This window comes from Phyllobates terribilis, unplaced genomic scaffold (genome assembly GCF_046119375.1).
Source record: "Phyllobates terribilis strain yellow unplaced genomic scaffold, ASM4611937v1 Scaffold_1__5_contigs__length_1240528914, whole genome shotgun sequence".
Lineage (NCBI taxonomy): Eukaryota > Metazoa > Chordata > Amphibia > Anura > Dendrobatidae > Phyllobates > Phyllobates terribilis.
This window is the reverse complement of record NW_027362761.1, coordinates 390,799,780-390,826,331: the sequence shown is the minus strand read 5'-3', so window position 1 is coordinate 390,826,331 and position 26,552 is coordinate 390,799,780. Positions and strand designations below refer to the sequence as shown.

General features: G+C 44.1%; 1 long non-coding RNA gene across 1 annotated transcript in view; it reads right to left on the bottom strand.

Annotated features, from left to right (window-relative positions):
* LOC141167447 (uncharacterized) overlaps positions 1–24,369 on the bottom strand; it is a 210,271-nt gene extending 185,902 nt beyond the window's left edge. Inside the window, exons 1-2 of the long non-coding RNA XR_012251421.1 lie at positions 24,236–24,369; positions 22,301–22,401 (exon numbers count right to left, since the gene is read on the bottom strand). This is a non-coding gene — a long non-coding RNA (uncharacterized lncRNA). The remainder of the gene's footprint in view (positions 1–22,300; positions 22,402–24,235) is intronic.
* Between the last annotated feature and the right edge of the window lie 2,183 nt (positions 24,370–26,552).

Genomic DNA, 26,552 nt, shown 5'->3' with positions numbered 1-26,552 from the left:
AGACTCTAATGCTTTAAAACATTTACTTTTATGAGAAACTTATGCTATTTACCCAAACTTGAATGCCCAACCTGCATATAACAATAGCTATACAATATCTATGCATGTGTGCATAAAACAACTTGTAAAAGCTTCCCTGATTGCTAAACATCAATCAGTATCAAAGAGAACAATGAGTGAAAGTAGTGAAGCCATTCAATCTGGAGGTGACACTCCTCTTTCCTCCAAATTGCGACCTCCATGCCAGGATTGTGAGTTTTTCTTCTTTGGGGGCGAGGTGTGTCACTACTTTCAAGGCCTCTAGGAAGGCCTGGCCGCTCTGATGGGAGCACCTGGACCGACAGAATTCCCAGTCCATTAGTGAACGTTGATAAGTCTCCCAGACTTCGCAAAACATGTATAGTTCCAGATTGTCTCACTTGAAGTCTAAAGGGAAAGCCCTAGGAATACAGGATTTTATGTTGTCTCAGCATGTCAAGCAGGGGCACGTCTCTTCTGAAGTGTGCGCCAGGACAAGTCATGCATAATCTGAATAACATGTTCATTAAAGATGATAGGCTCCAGTGTACGTGCTTTAGCAAGAATATTCTCTTTCACTTTATATCTATGTATCCGGCATATGACATCTCTAAGTCTGTTTGCATCAACAGACTTGGGACCAAAAGATCTATGAGCCCTGTCAAATTCTATGTCTGAATCTCGTGGTAGATCTAGTATTGAATTAAAGATACAGCATAAGGATTCCTCCAGCTTATTCTGGTCCACAGACTCTGGGAGGCCTCTAATTCTGATATTATTGCGTCTCCCTCTATTTTCTATGTCGCCCACCAGGTCAGACAGATATTCCAACTGTTGAGAGTGAGCTTCAGATGTCTGCTCCTGTGTGTGTAATTTCTGAGAGATGGCTTCTGTATGGTTTTCATCATTAGCCACCCTTTCAGAAAGCTGCTGAAGTTCCCCTCAGATAGAAGCAGTCTCAGCCCTATAGGATGCTTCCAGCCTAGAAATATAGTTCTCCATATAATCTTTTGTGGGAATAGCTCATATATGAGCCTTCAGATCATCCCACACAGTCTGTGCCTGAATATATACATTGCATGCCAGGCTCTCTGAATGCTCAGGAATGCCACAGGACAAATCCCTCAGCTTGTGCAAGGAGCTGCTCACTGCTTGTGAATAAGAAGCATGAGATGTCTCCTTCTGCTCCTGGATATGATATTTAGAGGCCTGTATCATGCAAGTCCCGACAGTATTATTTATGCAACTCACAGTCCCTGATGTAGATAATGCTGCTCCTCCATCCTCCATCTTCTTTCTAGTCAGAGAGCTTGCTAGCTCGGGTGCAGGGCCCACAGAACTCCTCAGATATCAGGAAATACCAGTTGCAGGCACCATTGAACGACGTCTATTAGTTTGGCCAGAGCTGGGGTGCTTCTTAGCTGACATTTGGGGGTAAATAGTGTTTCTTAATTGGGTCTGCAGACATCACCCAGGCAGGAGCTGAACTGCTGCACGTCCTCACTCCTCCATAGCCAGGCCATGCCTCCAGAATCCAGAAATTAAAAATCAACCTTTTACAAAGTGTACATATTGTTAAAAATGTTCAATTTTTTGCACACTTCTTTGTTGTAATAGTCCAATACTACACCTATACATGCCACCTGAATAGAGTGGCCTGTTGCAGGTGCTTATTTTTGAGACACAAAACTAAAACTTTTCTTGTCCCATTTGTTTTATGGAAAGTTCCAGGGGTGCATTTTTTTAATCTTTTATACAACGGAGACATTTTAATTTTTTGAATACTAGTTTTAATAGTCCAATCTATCAGCTGTACAGCCCATGACCATATTGCATGCTGCTGCTATTTTTGTTTTCAGGTATGAACCTATATGTAACATATTTGCATTGTAAGTGTTGCCACCACAGTATTGCAGGTTACAGTGAAAATCATGGACTCTTAAGTAGTGTTGAGCCACCCCCGTAGTGTTCGGGTTCGGTTCGTCGAACACCGGCATGTTCGCCGAACGGTTCGTCGAACACCGTCAAACACTGTTAAAACCAATGGCAGGCAAACAAAAACACATAGAAACACATAGAAAACACATAGAAAACACCTTCAAAGGTGTCCAAAAGCTGACAAACTGCTCAGAAGACACAACTAACACATGGAAAAGTGACAAGTACATATAGTCATGCGAAAAGAAAAGAGGTGGAGGAGTAAAAGGAGGAGGAGACATAGATATAGGCATGTCATGCCCTTCTAAAATGAAGAAAACCTGGAGTAAAAATCTAAAATCAGCCTACCAACACCCAGACGTCGTGACAAGAAAATTAAAAAAAGAAATATCTTTAGGTCGAATGGCGGTTACATTCAGAACACTTTCCTTACAAGACGTAGTGGTATCCCCGTAGGGAGTCGTGCCAAAAACGGAACCCAATACATTCGGACTAATCCACCATTTGTCATATCCAAGGGGCAGGCCAGTAAACGACAACATCGAAGCGGAACCAAGTACAGTAGTATATACTGTACCTCCTTTGACAAGGCAATCAGGCGGGTCAAGAAGTTGGGAAGGGGCACCCTAATGGCCAAAACAGACATTGAGAGGGCGTTCCGGTTACTTACTACTAGAGATGAGCGGTGTTCGACTCGAACTATTCGCCAATCTCAAATTTGAGCTGTTTTGGGCGGTGTTCGAGTCGTTCGACAAATTCGAACAATTTGCCAAAAATTCGGCTGTTCGAGGTTATGATCGATAACTGTTCGTGCACCAAAAGCGTCACGCCCATTCCAGCTGAAGCCAATGTCTTCTGCAATAAAAGTAAAATAATAAACCAACCTCATCCTTACCTTTCCCAGGACGGCTTCAGCTCTGCTACATTGACATGACAGGCTGGATCGCAGCAGAAAGCTGCCATCCAGCTTGCCATGCCGCAGACACTTAGAAGCTCTTCAGTGAAGCTCCTCAGTGTCTGGCTGTGACGGCATCCAGATGAGCCGAGTTCATGTCCAATAAACTCAGCTCACCTCATGCACGTCACTGACAGCGTGGGAGAATTCTCCTGCGCATGCGGTGCCGGCAAATGACATCACCGCTTGAGTAGGAGAATTCTCCCACGCTGGGACGGCATTGAGATGGCAGGCTGGATGGTAGCAGAACGCTGCCATCCAGCATGCCATCCTTCAGAGACACTGCGGAGCGCAGGCAATGTCTCTGAAGGATGACAAGCTGGATGGCAGCGTTCGCTGCAGAGATATTGTAATGTTTAGCTTCTAATTTATTCTAAACACCAGGGGGCATTAGCAGAATTTCTTCTCTGGAAGCATGTATTTTTCTCCTGCATGACATTGACCAATCATTAGCAGGAGGCATCATGTGGGGGGAGTAACACAAGCCTAGAATAGCTGAGAACAGGCTTTTTCTGTGTGAGACATGTAATGACACACAACCCTGCTATGTAGAGTGCAGCAGATCTATGCATCATTATAAACACACAGAGGAAAGTAGGGCTGTGTGTCATTACATGTCTCACACAGAAAAAGTCTGTTTTTAGCTTTTTTGGGGGCATGTTTTTTTTTCATGCATGGTGGCTCCTATTTAATTTAGCCATCATGTGCCACATGTGGAGATCAGTTCCTGATCGTTGCCCACACGAGTTCACCCACACAATCTCATACATGTATGTGACATTGAATTAAGGGGGTTAAGCATTTAGACCATTAGTAAGTATCTATGTGGATGAAGAAGCAAATGATTGGCCACGGCACATATGAAGATTAATAGTGACTGACAAACGGTCAATGGGGATACAAAGTGACTCTTTTCTTGATGCTGAGTACATGGACACTACAGCAGCACCACAATGAGTTCCTATTGGCTTGTAACAGAGTTGAAGGCGGACTTAGGCATTCACCATCATGGATGGGCTTTTTTAAATTATCCTGTTTGAAGCCCCTTTACCTTATGCATTTATGTTCTATTGTCTTATGTTATCATTTATTGGTTTGCCCTTGTTTATACTTTATTTACCATGTTCTTTTTAAGTGAACCTGACTGTGTGTTGTGTCTGGGAGAACAGTGTTACATCCTTGTTTGAGCCAGCTTCTACAATCTCTGCCTCTATTGCTAGGTGTCACTGCATTTACACTGCAGATGGTGCTGGGCAAAGCAAGCTCAATTCAGCCAAGTTTACTGGGGAGGCTGGGACTTGTGGTGCCGAGCTGCCAGGAAGTCTGTGAGTTTCTGCGGCGTAGTTAGTCAGCAGGTGTAATTAACTCCCAGGGCCGCATCATATTTACATTCCCAGGAATTTGCTGTGAGTTGCCAATTCTAAGTATTTACTCACCCTGGTCTGTTTACCTGTTATACCCTTCTTTCTGATTTATTTGGTTCCCATTGCTGACCCTAGACTGTCTTAACCCATTATTTAGCTTACAATTCTGTCTTATGCACTGTTCTCCCAGTTTTTGAATACCTCCTGACCTCATCCCTGACATCTGATGTTTCCCTTTATCTGCCCTCTCTAGTTTTGACCCAGCTTGTCTACTCTCTTTTGCTGGCTCACTCCACTGTTTGGCAGCCACACCATGGATGTAAACTAGGGGACCCTGTTATAAGTCCACATCCCTGTACAGGGTTTAAAGGGTAAAGCTAAGGATTCCTCTGGAACCTGCTCAGCAGAGTAGCTTGGCAAAGTCTGACCAACAAAGCCCATTTTAGAGCTGCAGGGCTTTCGTGCATAGCTATTTTTACAAACAGGCTGCACTTGTGTGATCTGTTAGGTAGTGCCACACCATAACTGCATTGGGTTGTAGGGTGTTAAGAGGAGTTGGTGTGAGATTGGGTTAAAAGTGTGCATGAAGGGTTAAAGTAGGTAAGCACTTTGGACGTAGTTTAGATTACTTGACGAGAATCTATCACCAGGTATTTGCCACCTCATCTGAGAGCAGCATAATGTAGAGGAAGAGACCCTCATTCCAGCTATGCATCATTTAGTTTACTGGATGCCGCAGTTGTGATAAAATCACAATTTCTCTTCTGCAGATCTACCAGTTCTCTGAATGCTGAGCTCTGTATAACCCCACCCACACCACTGACTGACAGCTTTCTGTGTACACTGTATACTGTCAGAAGGCTGCTAATCAGTGGTGGGGGTGAGGTTACACAAAGCAGGAAGACTATAAGGCATTAGACACCTAGTCCTGTAGTGATAATCTCCTGCTGATAAAACTGTGATTTTATTTAAACAGCATACAGCCTAGTAAGTGACACATCGCTGAAATCAGGGTCTTAGCCATTACCTCCAGCTGCTCTCAGATTACATAGCAAAAACCTGCTGAAAGATTCCATTGAAGGATCCGAGTCCAGACACTCAGTCAGCTGCAGAAGACATAAGCAGTTGTATGTAGCTCTGTATACTTAGGAGCCTGAAACTTGTAAGTGGGGAACGAGCATATCTGTCAGATACAGTTTGCTGCCTAAGGCTATGTCACAGAGGGGAGATTGTTAAACACAGCTCTCCAGATACATTTGGTGCAATAAAAGCCCCAGAATTGCTAAAAATATCTTGATTAAACATAAAAAGAGGGGAGGTTTCAATCTTCCTAATTTGTCTAGCTACTATATCTCAAATATTTTAAAGCAAAGCCAAAAATGGCTAAACGAGCATGAAAAAGCTAGTTGGATATCTTTTGAAAAAGTGTTTATCAACAACAAATCCCTTTATGCTTTAATAGTTGCCCACTTATTAGACCCAACAATAACAATGCCAAAATCTCGGACAGTTAAAGCTACAGTTTCAATATGGAAACTCTTAATGGTTCTTCTAAAAGAAAAACAACCCCTTAATAAACTTAAAAATATTTCTCTGGAAATATTTGATTTAATTTTTCCACGTATGAACCTGACAAAATGGAAAACCCAGGGAATTAACAACCTCCTTGATATCCTAGTGGATAAATCCTTAATCCCTTTTCAATATATCACTAAAAAGTATAACTTACATCCTAAAGAATATAGTAATTGGCTAAAAATCAATAATTATACTGCTCAAAAAAATAAAGGGAACACTCAAATAACACATCCTAGATCTGAATGAATGAAATATTCTCATTGAATACTTTGTTCTGTACAAATATACACATATATTTCCGTTCTAGAACATGCATTACTAGTTTTGTATCGGGCAAGTGCCCTAAATTCAAGCTAAGCAACTCATAACATTATAGCAGAAAGAGAGGAGGACATTGAGTTTAGCGATAAAAAAACATAATTTTTATTAATTCAATTTCTTAAAAACTTGCATACATAATTTAACATACAGTTTAAGATGTAAAGATGGGTACCCAGTGAGGGCTGAAGTGCCCAGGCGCACAGCACATACACAGGTCGCAGATATCAGCTGCATTTATTGGACAAAACTGGGGCAGTACTTATAGCAGGCACTTTGCAGAGAAGAAAAAAAAAAAGGGGGAATGGGGGGGGTTAAACATATATTGGTAGTCCATACAATATTACGTGCAGAGGTCCATGTAATAATCTCCCCAATGAATCATAAAGTGCAGGTGTCTTGCGCAAAGAAAAATAAATAATAATAGTGGTAATCCATTCAATGTTCCATGCGAAAGCTCTATGCAATAGATTACCCAGTAGATTGTATAATCACAGTCCCTGCAGTAATATGCCACTAATGGCAGGTGAGATACCTATACATGGGAGCCCCAGTAAAGAATGTATTAGTAAGGCATGCCATAACAGCATGAATATAAGAGGAGCTCCCCCCAAAAGTAGAGAGTCAGAGAAACAGTCAGAAACAATGCATACCCATGTCTGTGCAGCCCGCACCAGGTCGTCAGCCTAGTTCTGTACAAAGTTGAATTTGCTGACAACAAAATCACACAAAAATCATCTATGGAAATCAAATTTATTAACCAATGGAGGCCTGGATTTGGAGTCACCCCCAAAATTAAAGTGGAAAAACACACTACAGGCTGATCCAACTTTGATGTAATGTCCTTAAAACAAGTCAAAATGAGGCTCAGTATTGTGTGTGGCCTCCACATGCCTGTATGACCTCCCTACAACGCCTGGGCATGCTTCTGATGAGGTTGCGGATGGTCTCCTCTGGGATCTCCTTCCAGACCTGGACTAAAGCATCTGCCAACTTCTGGACAGTCTGTTGTGCAACGTGACGTTGGTGAATGGAGCGAGACATGATGTCCCAGATGTGCTCAATCGGATTCAGGTCTGGGGAACGGGCGGGCCAGTCCATAGCTTCAATGCCTTCATCTTGCAGGAACTGCTAACACACTCCAGCCACATGAGGTCTGGCATTGTCCTGCATTGGGAGGAACCCAGGCCAGCTGCACCAGCATATGGTCTCAAGAGGGGTCTGAGGATCTCATCTCGGTACCTAATGGCAGTCAGGCTACCTCTGGTGAGCACATGGAAGGCTGTGCGGCCCTCCAAAGAAATGACTCCCCACACTATTGCTGACCTACTGCCAAACCGGTCATGCTGAAGGATGTTGCAGGCAGCAGATCGCTCTCCATGGCGCCTCCAAACTCTGTCACGTCTGTCACATGTGCTCAGTGTGAACCTGCTTTCATCTGTGAAGAACACAGGGCGTAAATGGCGACTTTGCCAATCCTGGTGTTCTGTGGCAAATGCCAAGTGTCCTGCACGGTGTTGGGCTGTGAGCACAACCCCCATCTGTGGACGTTGGGCCCTCATACCACCCTCATGGAGTCGGTTTCTAACCGTTTGTGCAGACACATGCACATTTGTGGTCTGCAGGAGGTCATTTTGCAGGGCTCTGGCAGTTCTCCTCCTGTTCCTCCTTGCACAAAGGAGGAGGTAACGGTCCTGCTGCTGGGTTGTTAAACTCCTATGACTCCCTCCACATCTCCTGGTATCTGCTCCATGCTCTGGACACTACGCTGACAGACACAGCTACCCTTCTTGCCAAAGCTCGCACTGATGTGCTGTCCTGGATGAACTGCACTACCTGAGCAACTTCTGTGGGTTGTACTGTAGACACTGCCTCATGCTACTGTACCTCTAGGGGTGAGAGCAATGACAAAATGAAAAACTGACCAAAACAACAGCCATAAAGGATGAGAACAGAGAAATGGTCTGTGTCACCACCTGCAGAAGCACTCCTTTATAGGGGGTATCTTGCTAATTGCCTATCATTTCTACCAGTTGTCTGTTCCATTTGCACAACAGCTTGTGAAATTGATTCACAATCAGTGTTGCTTCATAACTGGACAGGTAGATTTCACTGAAGTGTTAATTACTTGGAGTTACATTGTGTTGTTTAAGCGTTCCCTTTATTTTTTTGAGCAGTGTATCTTACGAATAAAAAGGAACTGAAGCTTGAAATACCTTCTGACATCACAGAACTATTAAATAATCCAACAACAGAATTATTTTGGAGAACTAGTATTATATGTCAAAAACTTAATGAGGATCAATTCTTTAGCAAAAAGTCAAATATAATTAATTGGGAAAAGGCTCTTCAACAAAATTTTACTACTGCTCAGTAGCAAAAAGTTTTAAATACAACTTACTTGAACTCCATATGTGCCTCTCTTCAGAAAACACAGTTCAAGATAATTTCCAGATGGTATTGTACCCCCCCAAAAACTAAATAGAAGTTTTCAAAATCATTCCCCATTGTGCTGGAGAGAATGTGGAGAGATAGGAAGCATAAATCATATATTTTGGAGTTGCCCTAAATTAAATCCGCTATGGCAGGAAATTTAAAATCTGATATATAACATTTCTCAGCTTAATATTACTCTTTCCCCGCAAAGAGTCTCTTGTCCTCTTTTCCATAGATCTTGAATCCTTTCTAAATAAGCATAGACAAATAATATGTCATATTTTGTTAGTTACCAAACATTTGTTTACTACAAAATGGAAACAAACACAAATCCCAACCATTACTGAAATAATCCAAAGAGTTTCAGCACACAATGTCTATGAATACAATTTTGCACTAAGACACAAGAATTTCGGAAGATACAATTTAAGATGGCTTTCTTGGTCCAAAAAATTTATGCCTAATTTATGTTTAACTGAGACCTAACAAAAATGTTCGTCATCTTCATGCTACGATATTGCATTTGAATATTTTATTAACAGCTATTATATGAAAGGAATACAATGCATTTCTTGATCCTTATATTGTCTGCTTTACGAAGTCTTCTTTCCCCCTTTTTTTCCTATTTGTCCCTTGTTTCCCTATGCTTTTCCTAATGACTTCCCCTTTTCTTTTTTGTACCCCATCCCCCATAATATTTGAAAAAACTTTCAATAAAAACATTTTAAACGCACACAGGGGAGATTGTTCTGACTGGGAGAGTCACAGAGGCAATCTGGGTCCACCCAAAAGGAGTGGAGGAGAAAGGCACCCTGTTGGAAACAGAAAATTTTTCTTTGCCAAGGGAGTCTCCACTGTTCTTAAAGGGGCATCAAACACCATATGACACATCCTGTGCTGGTTCATGTTACCATTAGAGATGAGCGTTGTTCTACTCGAACTGTTCGCCAATCTCAAATTCGAGCTGTTTTGGGCGGTGTTCGAGCCGGTCGGCGAACACGAACAATTTGAGAAAAATTCGGCTGTTCAAGGTTATGTTCGATAACTGTTCGTGCACCAAAATCATAACTGGATTTTTTCTCAGTAATGATGAAAATTAATGTTAATACGCAGTTTGAGTGTACAGCGGGGCGGGGGGAGGGGCAGGGGATGGATCTCTGCAGGAACAATGAAGATCTCCATTTTTTTTTCTCTTTCCCGCATTTGCAGTGGGGAGGTGCAATCTGTCAGCCTATCAGCAGCGCACACACGGAGCGAACTGCTTTTTTTCACACAAGCAAGGGCATGTGTGATTGGCAGTGTATGTCACATGTCCTTGCCCTATAAGACCAAGCCATTTTCCCCGTCGCCACCATTTTCTCACTGCTGCAGCTGCGTGTTAGACGGCACCGCTGTTGCTGTGTGCGCTATACCTTGTTAATTTCAAGCCAATTTTCGCACAAATATACAGATAGCTTGGGAGTAGGGAATAGTTGTGATTGCAGTCCTTTTAAGGACTAGGTTACAGCATTTCCTACGACTTTTATCAGGCAGGTCTGTGCTCTTAAATAGATAGATTGTGGGAGTAAAGACTAATTGTAATTGGAGTCCTTTTCAGGACTAGGTTACATCAGTTCCTATCAGTTTTTGCCAGGCAGGTCTGTGCCAGTGCTGTGCAAGTTTTTTTTCACAGCATTTGGCTGAATCTAGCAAAGCTAATCCTTTTTGGCCTATTGCAGAGTGTGTTAGTCAGTGGAGTAGCCTATCTGTGTTGCAAGATATACCACCTGTGTATAGAATACCAATTTTTTTACTGCACCTAGTGAAGTAAAATCTTTTGGGCATAGCATCATTCTATTAGTCCATCTATACTGACCTCCATCAGGTTGCAAACTGAATATAATTTTTTTCTGCATCTAGCTCTGAAAAAATATTTGGGCTTCTAGCGGTGTGTGGGACTTGGTCTATTAGTCCATCTATACTGACCTCCATCAGGTTGCAAATTAAAAATAATTTTTTTCTTCATTTATCTCTGAAAAAATATTTGGGCTTCTAGCAGCGTGTGGGACTTGTTCTATTAGTCCATCTATACTGACCTCCATCAGGTTGCAAATTAAAAATATTTTTTTTCTGCATGTAGCTCTGAAAAAATATTTGGGCTTCTAGCAGTGTGTGGGACTTGGTCTATTAGTCCATCTATACTGACCTCCATCAGGTTGCAAATTAAAAATAATTTTTTTCTGCATCTAGCTCTGAAAAAATATTTGGGCTTCTAGCAGTGTGTGGGACTTGGTCTATTAGTCCATCTATACTGACCTCCATCAGGTTGCAATTTGAATAAAAAAATTTTCTGCATCTAGCTCTGAAAAAATATTTGGGCTTCTAGCAGTGTGTGGGACTTGGTCTATTAGTCCATCTATACTGACCTCCATCAGGTTGCAAATTGAATAAAAAAATTTTCTGCATCTAGCTCTGAAAAAATATTTGGGCTTCTAGCGGTGTGTGGGACTTGGTCTATTAGTCCATCTATACTGACCTCCATCAGGTTGCAAATTAAAAATATTTTTTTTCTGCATCTAGCTCTGAAAAAATATTTGGGCTTCTAGCAGTGTGTGGGACTTGGTCTATTAGTCCATCTATACTGACCTCCATCAGGTTGCAAATTAAAAATAATTTTTTTCTGCATCTAGCTCTGAAAAAATATTTGGGCTTCTAGCAGTGTGTGGGACTTGGTCTATTAGTCCATCTATACTGACCTCCATCAGGTTGCAAATTAAAAATAATTTTTTTCTTCATTTATCTCTGAAAAAATATTTGGGCTTCTAGCAGCGTGTGGGACTTGTTCTATTAGTCCATCTATACTGACCTCCATCAGGTTGCAAATTAAAAATAATTTTTTTCTGCATCTAGCTCTGAAAAAATATTTGGGCTTCTAGCAGTGTGTGGGACTTGGTCTATTAGTCCATCTATACTGACCTCCATCAGGTTGCAAATTAAAAATAATTTTTTTCTGCATCTAGCTCTGAAAAAATATTTGGGCTTCTAGCGGTGTGTGGGACTTGGTCTATTAGTCCATCTATACTGACCTCCATCAGGTTGCAAATTAAAAATAATTTTTTTCTGCATCTAGCTCTGAAAAAATATTTGGGCTTCTAGCAGTGTGTGGGACTTGGTCTATTAGTCCATCTATACTGACCTCCATCAGGTTGCAAATTAAAAATAATTTTTTTCTGCATCTAGCTCTGAAAAAATATTTGGGCTTCTAGCAGTGTGTGGGACTTGGTCTATTAGTCCATCTATACTGACCTCCATCAGGTTGCAAATTAAAAATAATTTTTTTCTTCATTTATCTCTGAAAAAATATTTGGGCTTCTAGCAGCGTGTGGGACTTGTTCTATTAGTCCATCTATACTGACCTCCATCAGGTTGCAAATTAAAAATAATTTTTTTCTTCATTTATCTCTGAAAAAATATTTGGGCTTCTAGCAGCGTGTGGGACTTGTTCTATTAGTCCATCTATACTGACCTCCATCAGGTTGCAAATTAAAAATAATTTTTTTCTGCATCTAGCCCAGCCAATAGTTTTGGCCTAATACCACAGTTTGGCCACTCAGCTCTGCTCGGTTACCAACCATTGTTTTTTTGTGCAAACAACTCCAGAGTTGTGAATTAGTTAACCACCAAAATGAGTGGAAAAAGGCCTGCTGCTGGTGGAAAGGGGAATAGGCGTGTTGGGAAGGGGAAAAAAGGTTGTGTCCGTGGGGTAGGTGCAGAAGAAAGACCATCTTCCAGCCAAACTAAAATGTCTACTTCTTTTAGCGGACAATGTGCTAAGATCCCTTTCTTACGGCCACGCCAATCGCTACAAATTCCAGATGAGGCACAAAAACAGCAGGTGCTTCAACGGATATCAAGTGCTCCTTTAAGTGGGCTCTCCTCCACATCAACTTCAACATCACAAATACTCCAGTCCTCAAAGGTGTCACCCAAATCGCACTTGCTTCCTCACAGCTCCCAAATCTCCAGCTGCCCGTCTGAGTATGAGGTAGAACAGATGGTTGAGTCTGCAGAGCTGTTTACTCATACTATAGCCTGGGAATCAGAGGTCGACTCCAGCGCTTCTGTGAATCCAGACGAGGAAATGATCTGCACTGATGCCCAGAATCTTTATGAGTCGGATCCAGGACCAGACGCAGAAGGTTCTGACCATAATGTAGACCCTCATTCCCAAACTGTAACTCCTGTTGGTGGAGACAATGAGGAAGACGATGATAAGACTCAAATACCTGATTGGAGCGACAACTTTAGTTTTTTGTCAGGGCAGGAACAGGTTGGCTCTGAGGACGACGGGTGTGATAACGCACAGGGTGATGATGATGAGGTCGGAGATCCCACTTACTGTCAACCCACAGTCAGCCAAGAGATGAGGTCAGCAGAGGAGGTGGAGGAAGATGCTAGTGACGACGAGGTCAGGTTGCGCCTTCCTGGACAGAGACGTAGTACTGGAAGCACGTCAACAACTGCATCCTCAAACACAACTCTGCCTCTCACCACAAGTCGTGGTGGCTCTTCAGGTCGCATGGGTGCTAAGCCTTGCATAGCCTGGGCATTTTTTCAGATCGATAAAGATGACCCAACTCGTGTTATCTGTAACATTTGTCAGCAAAAGCTAAGTAGAGGCCAAAAAATACATAGTTTGAGTACTTCATGCATGAACCGGCACATGGACATGAAGCATAAGTTGCAGTGGGAAGCTCAGTGTGCTACAATGCGGCCTAGCCGGCCGGGCCAATCACCGTCTGCCATATCTTGTGCATCCGCGGCCTCTTCATCCTCTGTGACTGGGGTGACAGCAGTTACACCTGTTTTGGGGCGCAGACCTGCCACCTCTTTACCCGCAACAGCCAGCGTGATTGGCAGGTCATCATTTTCTTTGGAGGTGGTAACACCAGCTGGTGTTGAGCGCTGTCCGACATCGATAGCACCACCTTTGGATCAAGGCAACCTAACATGTCCGCCTGCATCTTCCTCACAGACCGGCAGTTTGCCGGGGACACCCTTATCAACCCCGTCTAAGCACAATAGCCAGCCCTCGGTCCCTCAGATGTGGACAAGTAAAAGACCATTTCCTCCTAGCCATGAGAAAGCTAAGAGGTTGAATTTCACCATCTGCAAGCTCTTGGCTACAGAAATGCTGCCTTTCCGCCTGGTGGACACAGAGGATTTTCGAGACCTTATGTCCGTCGCAGTGCCCCAGTACCAGATGCCCAGTCGGCACTACTTCTCAAAGAAAGGTGTGCCTGCGCTCCACCAGCATGTCGCACACAACATCACCGCTTCTTTGAGAAACTCTGTGTGTGACAGGGTGCATTTCACCACAGACACTTGGACGAGTAGGCATGGACAGGGGCGTTACATGTCGCTGACTGGGCACTGGGTAACTATGGTGACAGCAGGACAAGGGGCTGCTGTCCAAGTCTTGCCGTCCCCACGAATTGTGCGTCAATCCTCTTTATGTCAAAGTTCCTCCACTGCTTCTGCCTCCTCAACCTCCTCTCGGTCTTCCACCTGCACCCAAAGCCTGTCTGGTCATGCCACAAGCTTTCTAACTGCGCAGAAGGGATCCTGCACACCTCCTTACTATGCTGGCAGTAGGGCTCAACGTCATCAGGCGGTTTTTACATTGAAATGTCTGGGAAATGTGAGTCACACAGCTGAGGAGTTGTGGTCAGCTCTGGAGAACCAATTTCATGAATGGTTGTCTCCACTGGACCTGAAACCAGGGAAGGCCGTGTGCGACAATGCTGCAAACCTGGGTGCGGCCCTTCGCCGGGGCAATGTCACACACGTGCCTTGTATGGCTCACGTGTTGAACCTGGTTGTCCAGCAATTTTTAGCCCACTATCCCAGACTAGATGGCCTTCTGCAGAGGGCACGGTCGCTGTGTGCTCACTTCCGCCGTTCGCATCCCGCAGCTCAGCGACTTACATCTCTACAGAAGTCGTTGGGCCTGCCACTTCACCGGCTAAAATGCGATGTGCCTACCCGGTGGAATTCAACTCTGCACATGTTGCAGCGACTGTGGCAGCACCGACAAGCCCTGGTGCAATACGTTCTGACGTATAGCCTGGGCCAACGAGATTCAGAGGTGGGGCAAATCACGCTGGAGGAGTGGTCTCAGATCAGGAACCTATGCACCCTTCTGCACAGTTTTGAAATGGCGACGAAGATGTTTAGTGCTGACGATGCCATTATCAGCATGACTATTCCGGTGATTTACATGCTGGAGCACATGTTAAACAGAATTCGGAGTCAGGTGGTGGCACAAGAGGAGGTGGAGGAAGTAGAGGAGGAGGAGTTGTATGCGGAAGGGCTAACATCTGCAAGGTCCAGACGGTCGGCAGCACCAAGGCGGCAGGCATGTGAGGGTGGGGGAGATGGTTTTACCAGGGCGCATGGTAGCAGCCAAACTAGTGAGGAAGGTGCAGGAGCCCAGGAAGAAGTGGAGGACGAACTGATGGAAGACTCATCAGATGAGGGAGACCTTGATCACATTTCTGTTGTGCGAGGTTGGGGGGAGAGGACAGAGGAAGGAAGCATGATTGTTACCTCGCCACCAACACAACAGGGACTTGGTGCTCCTGGATGCGCAACACACATGAGTGCCTTCTTGCTGCACTACCTGCAACATGACCCTCGAATTGTGAGAATTAGAAATAATCCTGACTACTGGGTTGCCACACTGTTAGATCCCCGGTACAAAAGTAAATTTGCAGAAATTATTCCTGCCATAGAAAGGGATGCACGCATGCAGGAGTATCAGCAGAGACTGTTGCAGAATCTTACATGTGCTTTTCCACAAAATACCAGTGGTGCACGTAGTGAATCTCACAGTTCCAACTTGCCAACCGTGGGACCGTCAAGTGTTCAGCACTCAAACCGTAACAGAACCACAGTATCTGCTGGTAACATCAATTTTGCGGAATCATTTCACCACTTTTTTAGCCCATCCTTTGCAAGGCCACAGGAGACAAGAAGTCTGACACATAGTCAACGCCTAGAGACGATGGTACAGGAGTATCTCCAAGTAAACATTGAAGCCACGACTGTGTCACTGGACCCTTGCTCTTTTTGGGCTTCCAATCTGGATAAATGGCCGGAGCTAGCCACTTACGCCTTGGAGATCTTGTCATGCCCCGCAGCCAGCGTTCTGTCTGAACGTGTGTTCAGCGCTGCTGGTGGTGTGCTGACAGATAAGCGCACGCGGCTCTCCACTGATAATGTAGACAGACTCACGTTCATAAAGATGAACAAATCATGGATCCGAAACGACTTTTCTACCCCTGTGTCATCCTGGGGAGAGTAAAAGCTTGATGATTGGTTAAAATCACCCTACCAACCGTTTTAAGCTTTCAAATTACTAATCATGTTTATCTGTATCTTGACTGGAAAATAATTTGGGCTTTGTAGCAGTGTGCAGCACTGATCCTATTAGGCCATCTATAATAAGCTTCACCAGATTTAAAATTAAAAATAATTTTTAGCTGCATCTAGCCCGGAAAATAATTTTGGGGCTCCGAGATGCGCAAGACACATAAGTGCCTTCTTGCTGCACTACCTGCAGCATGACCCTCATATTGTCAGAATTCGAAGTAATCATGACTACTGGGTTGCCACACTCTTAGATCCCCCAAACTTTTCGATCAACCTTTTCATTTTAATAAAGACCAAAAAAATGGTCATTTTTGAAATTATAAGCATTAGCAGGTTGTTAGAAACTGAAATCAAACAGTTTTCAACTCAAAACTTTATTCTAGGTGATGTTACATTTTCACATAGGACCCCTTGTTCGAAAGGAGCTTCTGAACTCTCTCGTCCATTGAATTTGTCAGGTTTTGGATGGTTTCTGCTTCAATTGTTTTGCATGAGGACAGAATACCCTCCCAGAGCTGTTGCTTAGATGTGAACTGCCTCCCGCCATCATAGACACTCCTTTTAATGATGCTCCAAAGGTTCTGAATGGGGTAGAGGTCAGGGGAGCATGGGGGTCACACCATAAGTTTGTCCCCTTTTATGCCCATATCAGCCAGAGATGCAGATGTTTTATGTGCAGCATGAGATGGTGCATTATCATGCAGAAAAATGATCTTGCTGTGAAATACACGGTTCTTCTTCTTGAACCATGGCAGGAAGTGCTGTTTGAGAAAATCCACATACATTATGGAGTTCATCTTTAGCGCCTTCAGGGATCCTAAAGGGGCCGACAATCTCTCTCCCCATGATTCCAGCCCAAAACATTACTCCACCTCCTCCTTGTTGGCGCTGTAGCCGTGTTTGCGTGGGGTGTCCATCAACCAGCCATCCTCCACTCCATTCATCTGGACCATCGAGCGCTGCACGGCACTCATCCGTGAACAAAACAGTTTTGAAATCAGTCTTCATGTAATGTTTGGCCCACTGGAGCCGTTTCTGCTTGTGTGAAGTGGATAGAGGAGGTCGACAGGATGGCATATGCACAGCTGCAAACCTCTGAAGGACCCTGCATCTTGTTGTTCGGGGGACGTTGGAGGCACAAGCAGCTTCAAAAACTTGTCTGCTGCTATGACAAGGCTTTTTTGCCGCTGCTGTTTCAACCTGACGTAATTGCCTGTAGGAAAGAGTCCTCAATTTGCCCTTATCAGCACGCACACGTGTGTACTGTGAATCAGCTATATACTTCTTAATTGCCAAGACACTTCATCCTGATCATCGCACAATGTTGATTGTAGTCATGCCTTGACCTAAACACTCCACAATTTGTTGCTTCTCAGCAGCCGACACATCCTTTTTCTTTCCCATTTTGGCAGAAAATGTAGGCTGCTTAATAATGTGAGAGAGCCTTCTTAAGTAGTCTTGCCTTTCATTGGACACACCTGCCAAACTAATTAGCACAGGTGTCTGCAATTGCTTACAGTGATATAAAGAGCCCTGACACACATCACCATCAATGAGTTTAACTGACAAACAAACAAATTCTTCCCTTATCACTCCTAAACACTTTTTGCATAATAATTTGGAACGCGGTGTACATGTGCTTTTCCACAAAACACCAGTGGTTGACGTAGTGAATCTTACAGTTCTAACTTGCCAACCGTGGTCTGTATGGAATTGTTCAATAAAGGGCCCAAAATTAAGATAACATAGATGGGAGAGGTCTCTATGAATAGGAATTCCTAAGCATTTGATACCCTGTGAGGGCCAGGCAAAGGGAAAGTTGGACTGGATGGAATCCTATATGGATTTAGGGAAGGAGACATCGAGGGCCTCAGACTTCGCTGCATTGATTTTAAAATTTTACCATGTAACAAAGTGATCTATTTCAGCCATAACAGCAGGGATGGATATATGTGATTGAGTGATATATACTAGGACATCATCAGCAAATAGAGAGCACTTGTACTCGGTGCCTCCCACCTCAATCCACCTAATATTGGGGTTATGGCGAATTGATGAGAGCAGGTGCTCCGTCACTAGGATGTATAAGAGAGGGGACAGAGGACATCCCTGCCTTGACCCATTGGTGATTGTGAAAGGTGATGAAAATGTTCTGACGCACCCCCTGGGCCTTGGGACACCCGGAGCCGGACACTTTTTGGTGGATGCTGGTGGTTGTAGTCTTCGTGGCGGCGATCCGGTTCCGTGGCTCAGGGCGGTCAAACCAGTGGCGGAACTATTTATGTGGTTTTGATGTTTAAATGTCCGACTACGCCACCCGTGGATTGCGGTCAGAGTGAACCGCCGCTACAGGGCAGACCGCTAAGGCTGGTGTTGTGGGTGCAGCAGAGCGTAGCATAACTCCCCACGGGAGGAGTATAGCCTCAGGGCAGTGTATGCGGAGGATGGGGGTGATGGTGCAGGGCAGCAGCAGTAACGACACGGAGTCAGTGATGCAGTTCAGGGCCTTTACTCACAGTTCTTATTATCCAGACCACGTCTGCAGGTAACGGCTGCCCACGTCGTACTGTGCTCACCAGGTGAGGGGCTCAGACAACTCCCAGATAACTTCACAGGACCCCCTTTGTGTGTCCTTTGTCTGGCCTTTCTTACCAACACTTCTGTCCGGCTGCCTCGGGCCTCCTCTTGGTAAACTTGGCGCCAGTTTCCCTGACCCTATGTGGTGCCTTCCTAGCGGGTGGAGCAAGGGGCTGCGCCACATAAAATGTCAGAGCCTCCGGTTTCTAGCTGAGGGTCGTTTCCTGCCTCCACTAGTTCGGGGACCGGTCTCCCCCTTTGGCCTGACCCCTCCACGCAGGTGGATTCGGGCGTGCGGTGGCGACTCGCCCGTCCGCACCCCTGGGATCCCTTCATTCCTCGTTCCTGGAGCCTTCTCCGCTCCTCTTCCTTCCTTCTCCCTCTTGCAGGCCTGGGCCTCTGTTACTAGGCCCGCCTCCGGAGCAGAGCTCATGCAGAGCCCCTGCTCCCTGCCACTTCTGCTCAGACTTCTCTGCACTGAACTAAGATGGTGCCCACCTTTTATACTCCCTTCTCAATGCACCCAGGAACTGCTTCCTCCCTGCTCCTGCACTGCAGGGTTCCCCTTCCTCAGTGTTCCCTCCCCCCACTCCAGCCAGGGACAGGGACTGTCGTGCCCATCTCAGGGGCATATTGGTCGCCCTGCCCCACGGCAATGCGGTGTAATGCATGCAGGTGTCGGGTCCTGATCCACACTCCATCCTTATCTGAGAGTGAGATATCACACCTCTGGGTGAGGTGCAATACGTCTGTAGCAACCGAGCCCTCGGTGCTACAGTTCCATTTATCTTCAGCCTAGGTGACGTATTGTGATACAGGGCCGTGATTTTGGCTATAAAAGGGTCCCCTAGACCCCTACCCCAAGCTTTTTAAGAGAATCATATATGGCGTGCCAGGAGACTCTATGGAATGCTTTCTCAGCATCCAACGAGAGTATCTACTTACAAATTTTTAACTGCATCTAGCCCAGGAAATACTTTGTGCCTAGTAGCAGTGTCTGCTAGTCAGCGGATTATCCCGGCTGTTAAGCAAGCTACACCACCTGTAGTTTGGACACTTAATTTTTTCAAAGGAAATGCTTCGGGACCACGGGATACTTAGTGAAAAGCATCAGGAGGCACCCCAAGGCATAGGGGCTGGGACTGGCACTAGGATGCCTTGCGGTGGACAGCCGAGCTCGATCCTTATAAAAGCTTTTTAACTGCAGCAGCTTTAGTGGACGCTACTGGAGCTGGAATTACGCGGCTGCTGGCATGAGACTTGCCCTCCAATAGATCCTTGTAAATGGATTTAAAGTGTATTCATTCAAATTAGAGGGACAATTGAAATTAAAAAGCTTAGAGCTGCCTCCACCACAGGGGGGCTCTCTCGACCCACCAGCGGACAGGCACCAGTATTGGGAGAGGGGGGCTGGCCGTCAGGGTTCACCGCGGCTCTGGCACAAACCCGGCGACACGGAGGTGGCACGGGCAGGAGCGGACTGGCCGTCTCGGCTTCTCACTTTTTGGATTTTAGAAGGGCATGACATGCCTATATCTGTGTCTCCCCCTCCTTTTACTCCTCCACCTCTTTTCTTTTCGCATGACTATATGTACTTGTCACTTTTCCATGTGTTAGTTGTGTCTTCTGAGCAGTTTGTCAGCTTTTGGACACCTTTGAAGGTGTTTTCTATGTGTTTCTATGTGTTTTTGTTTGCCTGCCATTGGTTTTAACGGTGTTCGAAGGTGTTCGACGAACAGTTCGACGAACAGTTCGGCGAACACACGGGTGTTCGACGAACCGAACCGAACTCGAACACTACGGGGGTGGCTCAACACTAGTTACCATACCATATTCTTCCCTAGAATTAGTACCGCTTGGAGAGAATAACTCCCCAATAAGACATGCAAAGGAACATTTTAAAAATGTTTTCTCATGGATGACAAGTGCATCCAGAAGGACAAATACTGTGGGTGACTCTGTATAGAGTGAAAGGCACATAAAGGTACAATATGGGACTATGCATTCTGTACTACAGAGATCCAACTATGGTTCTGTACATTCTGTACAACAGAGATACAACTATGGTTCTATACATTCTGTACAATAGAGATCCAACTATGGTTCTATACATTCTGTACAACATGGATCCACCTAATCTGTACAGCAAGAATCCATTATTATTATTATTACTATTTATTATTATAGCGCCATTTATTCCATGATACTTTACATGTGAAAAAGGAGTATACATACAAGAACAATTACAATTATCTTTAACAAATCGTGAAGGCGACTGGTACAGGAAGAGCAAGGACCCTGCCCGTGAGGGCTCACAGTCTACAAGGGATGGGTGAGGATACAGTAGGTGGGGGGAAAGTTAGTTGTGCAGCGGTGTGGTGGAGCGATGGTTACTACAGGTTGTAGGCTTGTCGGAAGAGGTGGGTCTTCAGGTTCCTTTTTAAGGTTTCCACGGTAGGCAAGAGTCTGATATGTTGGGGTAGAGAGTTCCAGAGTTATGGGGGAATGCACGGGAGAAATCTTGTATGCGATTGTGGTAAGAAGAGATAAGAGGGGAGTAGAGCAGGAGATCTTGTGAGGATCGGAGGTTGCGTGCAGGTATGTACCGGGAGACTAGGTCAAAGATATATGGAGGAGACAGGTTGGATTGCTTTGTATGCCTAGGTTAGGGTTTTGAACTGGAGTCTCTGGGCAATGGGGAGCCAGCGAAGGGATTGACAGAGAGGAGAGGCCAGGGAATAGCGGGGGGGACAGGTGGATTAGCCGGGCAGCAGAGTTTAGGATAGATTGGAGGGGTGCAAGAGTGTTGGAAGGGAGGCCACAGAGCAGGAGGTTGCAGTAGTCAAGGCAGGCGATGATGAGGGCGTGCACTAGTGTTTCTGCAGATTTGTGGTTGAGGAATGTGCGGATTCGGGAAATATTTTTGAGTTGGAAGTGGAAATTGCTTGGATATATGGTTTGAAGGAGAGATCAGAGTCCAGGATTACCCAAGGCAGCGAGTTTGTGGGACTGGGGAGAGTAAACAGCCATTGACGCTGATAGATATGTCAGATGGGGGGGGATGAATGGGAAGGTGGAAAGATGATGAATTCTGTTTTATCCATGTTAAGTTTTAGAAATCTGGCAGAGAAGAAGGATGAGATAGCAGACAGACATTGTGGGATTTTGGTTAGTAGGGAGGAGATATCAGGTCCAGAGAGGTAGAGCTGAGTGTCATCAGCATAGAGGTGATACTCTCTCAGGGTTGAACGATAGCCTCAGGGAACAGATTGAGAGTACAAAAAAATTCTCATCTGAGGCAGACTTCTCCTCAAGAGAGGCAACACTCCAAACACCCTTAGGCGCTTCCAATTCCACATAAAGGAAAGGAAGCACAAAAACTTTGTGAGAGATTTACAGGACTTCAAAGATAACAAGGCTTATCAATTCCTCACCAATAGGAATCCTAGTAAACCTTTTGACACAGATTTATCCTCAACGGACACTGAGTTGTCCGATTTAGAGACCCGCTCAAAGAACACTAGCGGTAGGCAGAGGTGTCAAGGAGGTAGAAAAGGTAACGATCAAGCTACGAGTACATGTTTTTTTGGACCAGGGCTATTACCTGAGGAATAGTCCCAACAACAATTAGTTCTTTCTGATATATCACAAGTGATTAACCCATCAAATAAAAATCTTAGTGAATTGGAAATCGGAGTATTACCTCGTGGGTTGTCATTTATGCCGACATCGGATTTCCGCGTTTTTGAGGGCATTAAAGCTCTACATCTCTTTGCAAGAAAACTGCGGTAGCGTAAACATTTCCTGAGGGAAGACAAATGCCTCTGTCAGCAAACGGGAGTCTCAGATGCACTACTACCGGACATCAGATTTTTATATAATTTGTCAGACACTATCCCCAAAAATACTGGTGAAGGCCCCTTTACAAACTTTAAACCAAAGAGTAAAAAAATGCCACCTGTCCAGGCTGACCCATCACCAATAGACAATTTTTGTTGAATTTGTGACTAAGGACTTAGAAGGATTAAACATGAGTATAATTGCAAAAAGAAGGAATCTTAGTAAAATTGAAATGGATGCCCTCATAAAACTTGAAAAGGATCCAAGTTTGGTTATAAAACCTTCAGACAAAGGAGGCAATATTGTAGTAATGGATGTCGCTAAATATCAAGACCTCTGTCAGACCATCTTAATGGACTCTTCCAATTATACCAAACTTGCCTCTAATCCCCTTACATTGCTCTCTAACCAACTGATAGATGTTCTTGTGGAGGGTTTGAGGAGTTCTTATATTGATCAAAATGAATTTGACTTTATGAACCCACGACATCTTATAGTTGCTACCTTCTACTTCCTCCCAAAGATCCATAAAGGCCTAACACACTTGAGAGGCAGACTAATAGTGTCTGGTGTGGGAAGCCTGTGCCAGAATGTTGGGATCTACTTGGACCAACTACTAAAACCGTATGTACTGGCATTGAGCTCCTACACTAGGGACTCTACGGACCTTTTAAGGAAACTAGAGGGTATTCAGCTCGAGGGGGATATGATTCTCGACAGTATTGATGTTGAATCCTTGTATTCTTCAATTATACATGCGAAGGGCCTGGAGGCAGTGAAATATGTCCTATGGAGCAGAGGTTGTCAGTGTTCTGGTCACAGTGAATTTTTGTTGACTCTTCTTGATTTATGCCTCACAAGGAACTTTTTCCTCTTCAACGGTCACTACTACCACCAGCTCAGGGGCACCGCTATAGGCAGCCCTTGTGTGCCCTCATATGCCAAGTAGACATCCCTAGGAGAAGAGGTAATTGGGACCAACTCGTACTACAACGTGAGACACGATGGATATATCATTTGAGAACTCAATTTCCACTGGGTCTCAACGAGAGACTCTCCTTCAGCTGTTTCCTTTAGGGCAGGGCATTTGAGGGACTACTAGGGTGAGCCATCGAGGAGTGGAGGCGCCACTCTCGCTTCCCCTAGGGTGCCAACCTCCGTTATTAAGTAGGGATTTTTGTCCCAGAATATCAGGGACAATTAGGCACTCCCTCACTTTTTCTTCTTCCCCTTTTCCAAACCATGTCATCAATGCTCCCAAATTTTGGGTTTATTCTAAATTTTGGGTTTATTCTAATATATTGATGCAGTTGGATGCATTTTTTATCCACGTTTGGATAAAAGAGGAATGGTCAAAAATACCTTCATCCAGGATCCAGGAACTCATTAAAAGCTACAGGATGCGACTAGAGGCTGTTATTTTTGCAAAAGGAGGATCTACTAAATATTAATGTCACTTTTCTGGTGAGGTGCCCATACTTATGCACCTGTCAAATTTTGTTTGAATGCAGATTGCACATTTTCTGTTAGTACAATAAACCTTATTTCAAGGCAGAAACATTACTGTGTCCAACAGTTATTACATATATCAAACTGAAATAGCTGTTGCAAAAACACCAATTTTTATAAAACATTAAGCTTAAGATTAATAGGGGTGCCCAAACTTTTTCTTATAACTGTATATATATATATATATACTCTATCAGCTAAGATAATCTACCACTTTTGATAGACTTCCCATTCTCTATTACCTTATCCATTATACATGCATGTAAATAATGTAAATACTGTCAGTTACCAAGTAAAGTTCCAGTTGTCGTTATGAACTTTGTGTCCTCTGAATTTATTGCTGCCCTGGTTCCAGAAGAGAAATTCCGTGAGTCAGAAGAGACCGGCTGGTCAGAAGTAACTGGAAAGCACCACCTACACAGCAGCACATCAGAGGGAGGACACACTTTGTAGGGTGCCAAAGCAAGCATGGGCTACAGCTCACCCACGACTACCTCGCTGGGGCACCTTACACTTACAAACTGGTATGTAAGAGGACAAAAAGGGAGAGTTAGAGGGTTTGCTCACACTTCATGTGATTCTTCCTGTACCACGATTTTAAATGATACAATAAAGAATTATTCTTTTAATCCACATTTTTTTTCAGACGGATTTTGGATGGTCTTGGATTGCCACAGAAACTGGTATGAAATTGCATTTTGAGGGCCTTAAACTGTCAGGTGTTGGTACTTAAAGTAACATCTTAAAACTTAGGTTTAGCTTAACTAAAACTTACTCCCCACCATTTATATTGCTGTTAGTTGGTTCTTAGCAACAGACTATAAAAAAGGAATGACTTATAAACAGCGAATGCTCTTTGTAGCCTGTTGCTAAGAAGCAGCTGAAGAAGAGCAAGTGACGCAATTTTAAATGGCAGTAAAAAAATTTGATCTTTACTGAACCAATGCTTTTAAGGGAAGGTGCCATAAAAAATGTTTTGCAACAATTCAAAAAAGTATTGAAGTTTAATTTTTTAAAAAACATTATCATTTGTTTTTTAATGAAGTAAAATATGATAAATAATTTTAAAAGGTTTGGTATTTCCACTTTTTAACACTAGAGGGAGAAGCTGCTGAAATTTGCCATGAAAACCTAGTGTACTGCTAGCTCACATTATGACTGCAGTAAACGTGGGCAGGATATGCTTACCTGTGTGTGACATCACCCCTCTCCTCCCCTTCTGGGTGTTTGTAGAAAGATAAGAGGATGAAGTTTAGGATCACAGGGGGTAGCCATTTTGTTGGTGACTGCCAGTGATGCTGACAAGTAGACAGCATCACCGAGGATGACTGGCAGCTCAGATTCTGTTAGATGGTGCTGCTTTGTGTATCATAAACTGGGGTTAGATACGTGTATCCCGTGTGTGATTAGATACATTTAGAGTAACACATGCTGGGATTAAATACTGGGAAAAGTGTTAGGAACTGATTTTGGATGGAGTAGTGGTATTGCAACCACAAGAGGCAGCATCGGCATTTAGCATAGTCAGGAAAAAACAGGAATCGGTACACAGGAAAAGCACTATAGTCTTGAAGGATTTAGCAGGTTGCGTAATTAGGAAAAGCCAGGAATCGGTACACAGGAAAAGCAGTATAATCTTGTATGAGGCAGCAGGTGAAGGGAGAGCTTGACTAGAGGCTGGGAGCTCAATAATCTCGCAAGGAAGGAGGTGCCAGGCCAGGTTTAAATAGGTGTTCAATCAGGATGTAGCCTATCAATAACAACACAGTTACTAGAATCTAGGTTAGCCAGGAACTGTCCAGCGAGTCGAAGGGCTCAGAGGGAAGAGCTGCCGCCTGGTGCACAAGAGTTGCTGAGTTCGAGTCCTTACAGTAGTCCCCTCCTTCCAAGTTGGCCTCTGGACATCTCAGGAACTGGCTTCTCTGAATGTCTCTGATGAAAGTCTCTTGTAAGCTTGGGAGCATGAACATTGCACTCCGGCTCCTGTGAATTATCTTCTGGTCCGTAACCCTTCCATTGCACTAAATCTTCTAGAGTCCAGAATTTTATCCACGATGTACTCTTCTTCACCATGGAATATTTCTGGTGGAGAAGTTGGCTGAGTTCTTCCAGGAAACAGGTTCTCACTGAAAGGTTTGAGCAAGGATACATGGAACACAGGGTGAATTTTCAGGCTGTTAAGAAGTTTTAAATGGAAAGGCAGCTTGGTTAATTTGTGCAGAAATTTGAAAAGGTCCTATGAATTTTTGACCCAGTTTAGATGATGGTATGTTTGTTTTCAGATATTTTGCAGATAGCCAAACCTTGTCACCGAGGTGAAGGGAAGGAGGGGCTTTGCAATGTTTATCTGCTGTTTTTTCTATAATCTTCTTGGGCCTTCTGTAACAGCTCATTTAGTTCTTTCTCAGTTTCCTGCAACTTTGTCAGTCTGTCAGTAACAGCTGGAAACAAAATATTAAATGGAAGATTAGGAATAAATACTGGATGCAAGCCATAATTAGCTGAAAATGGACTTTGGGATATAGAACTGTGTTTGGCGTTATTATAGGCAAATTCTGCTGTTGGTAAATAGTCCATCCAGTCATCCTGCAAGTAAGACATAAAAC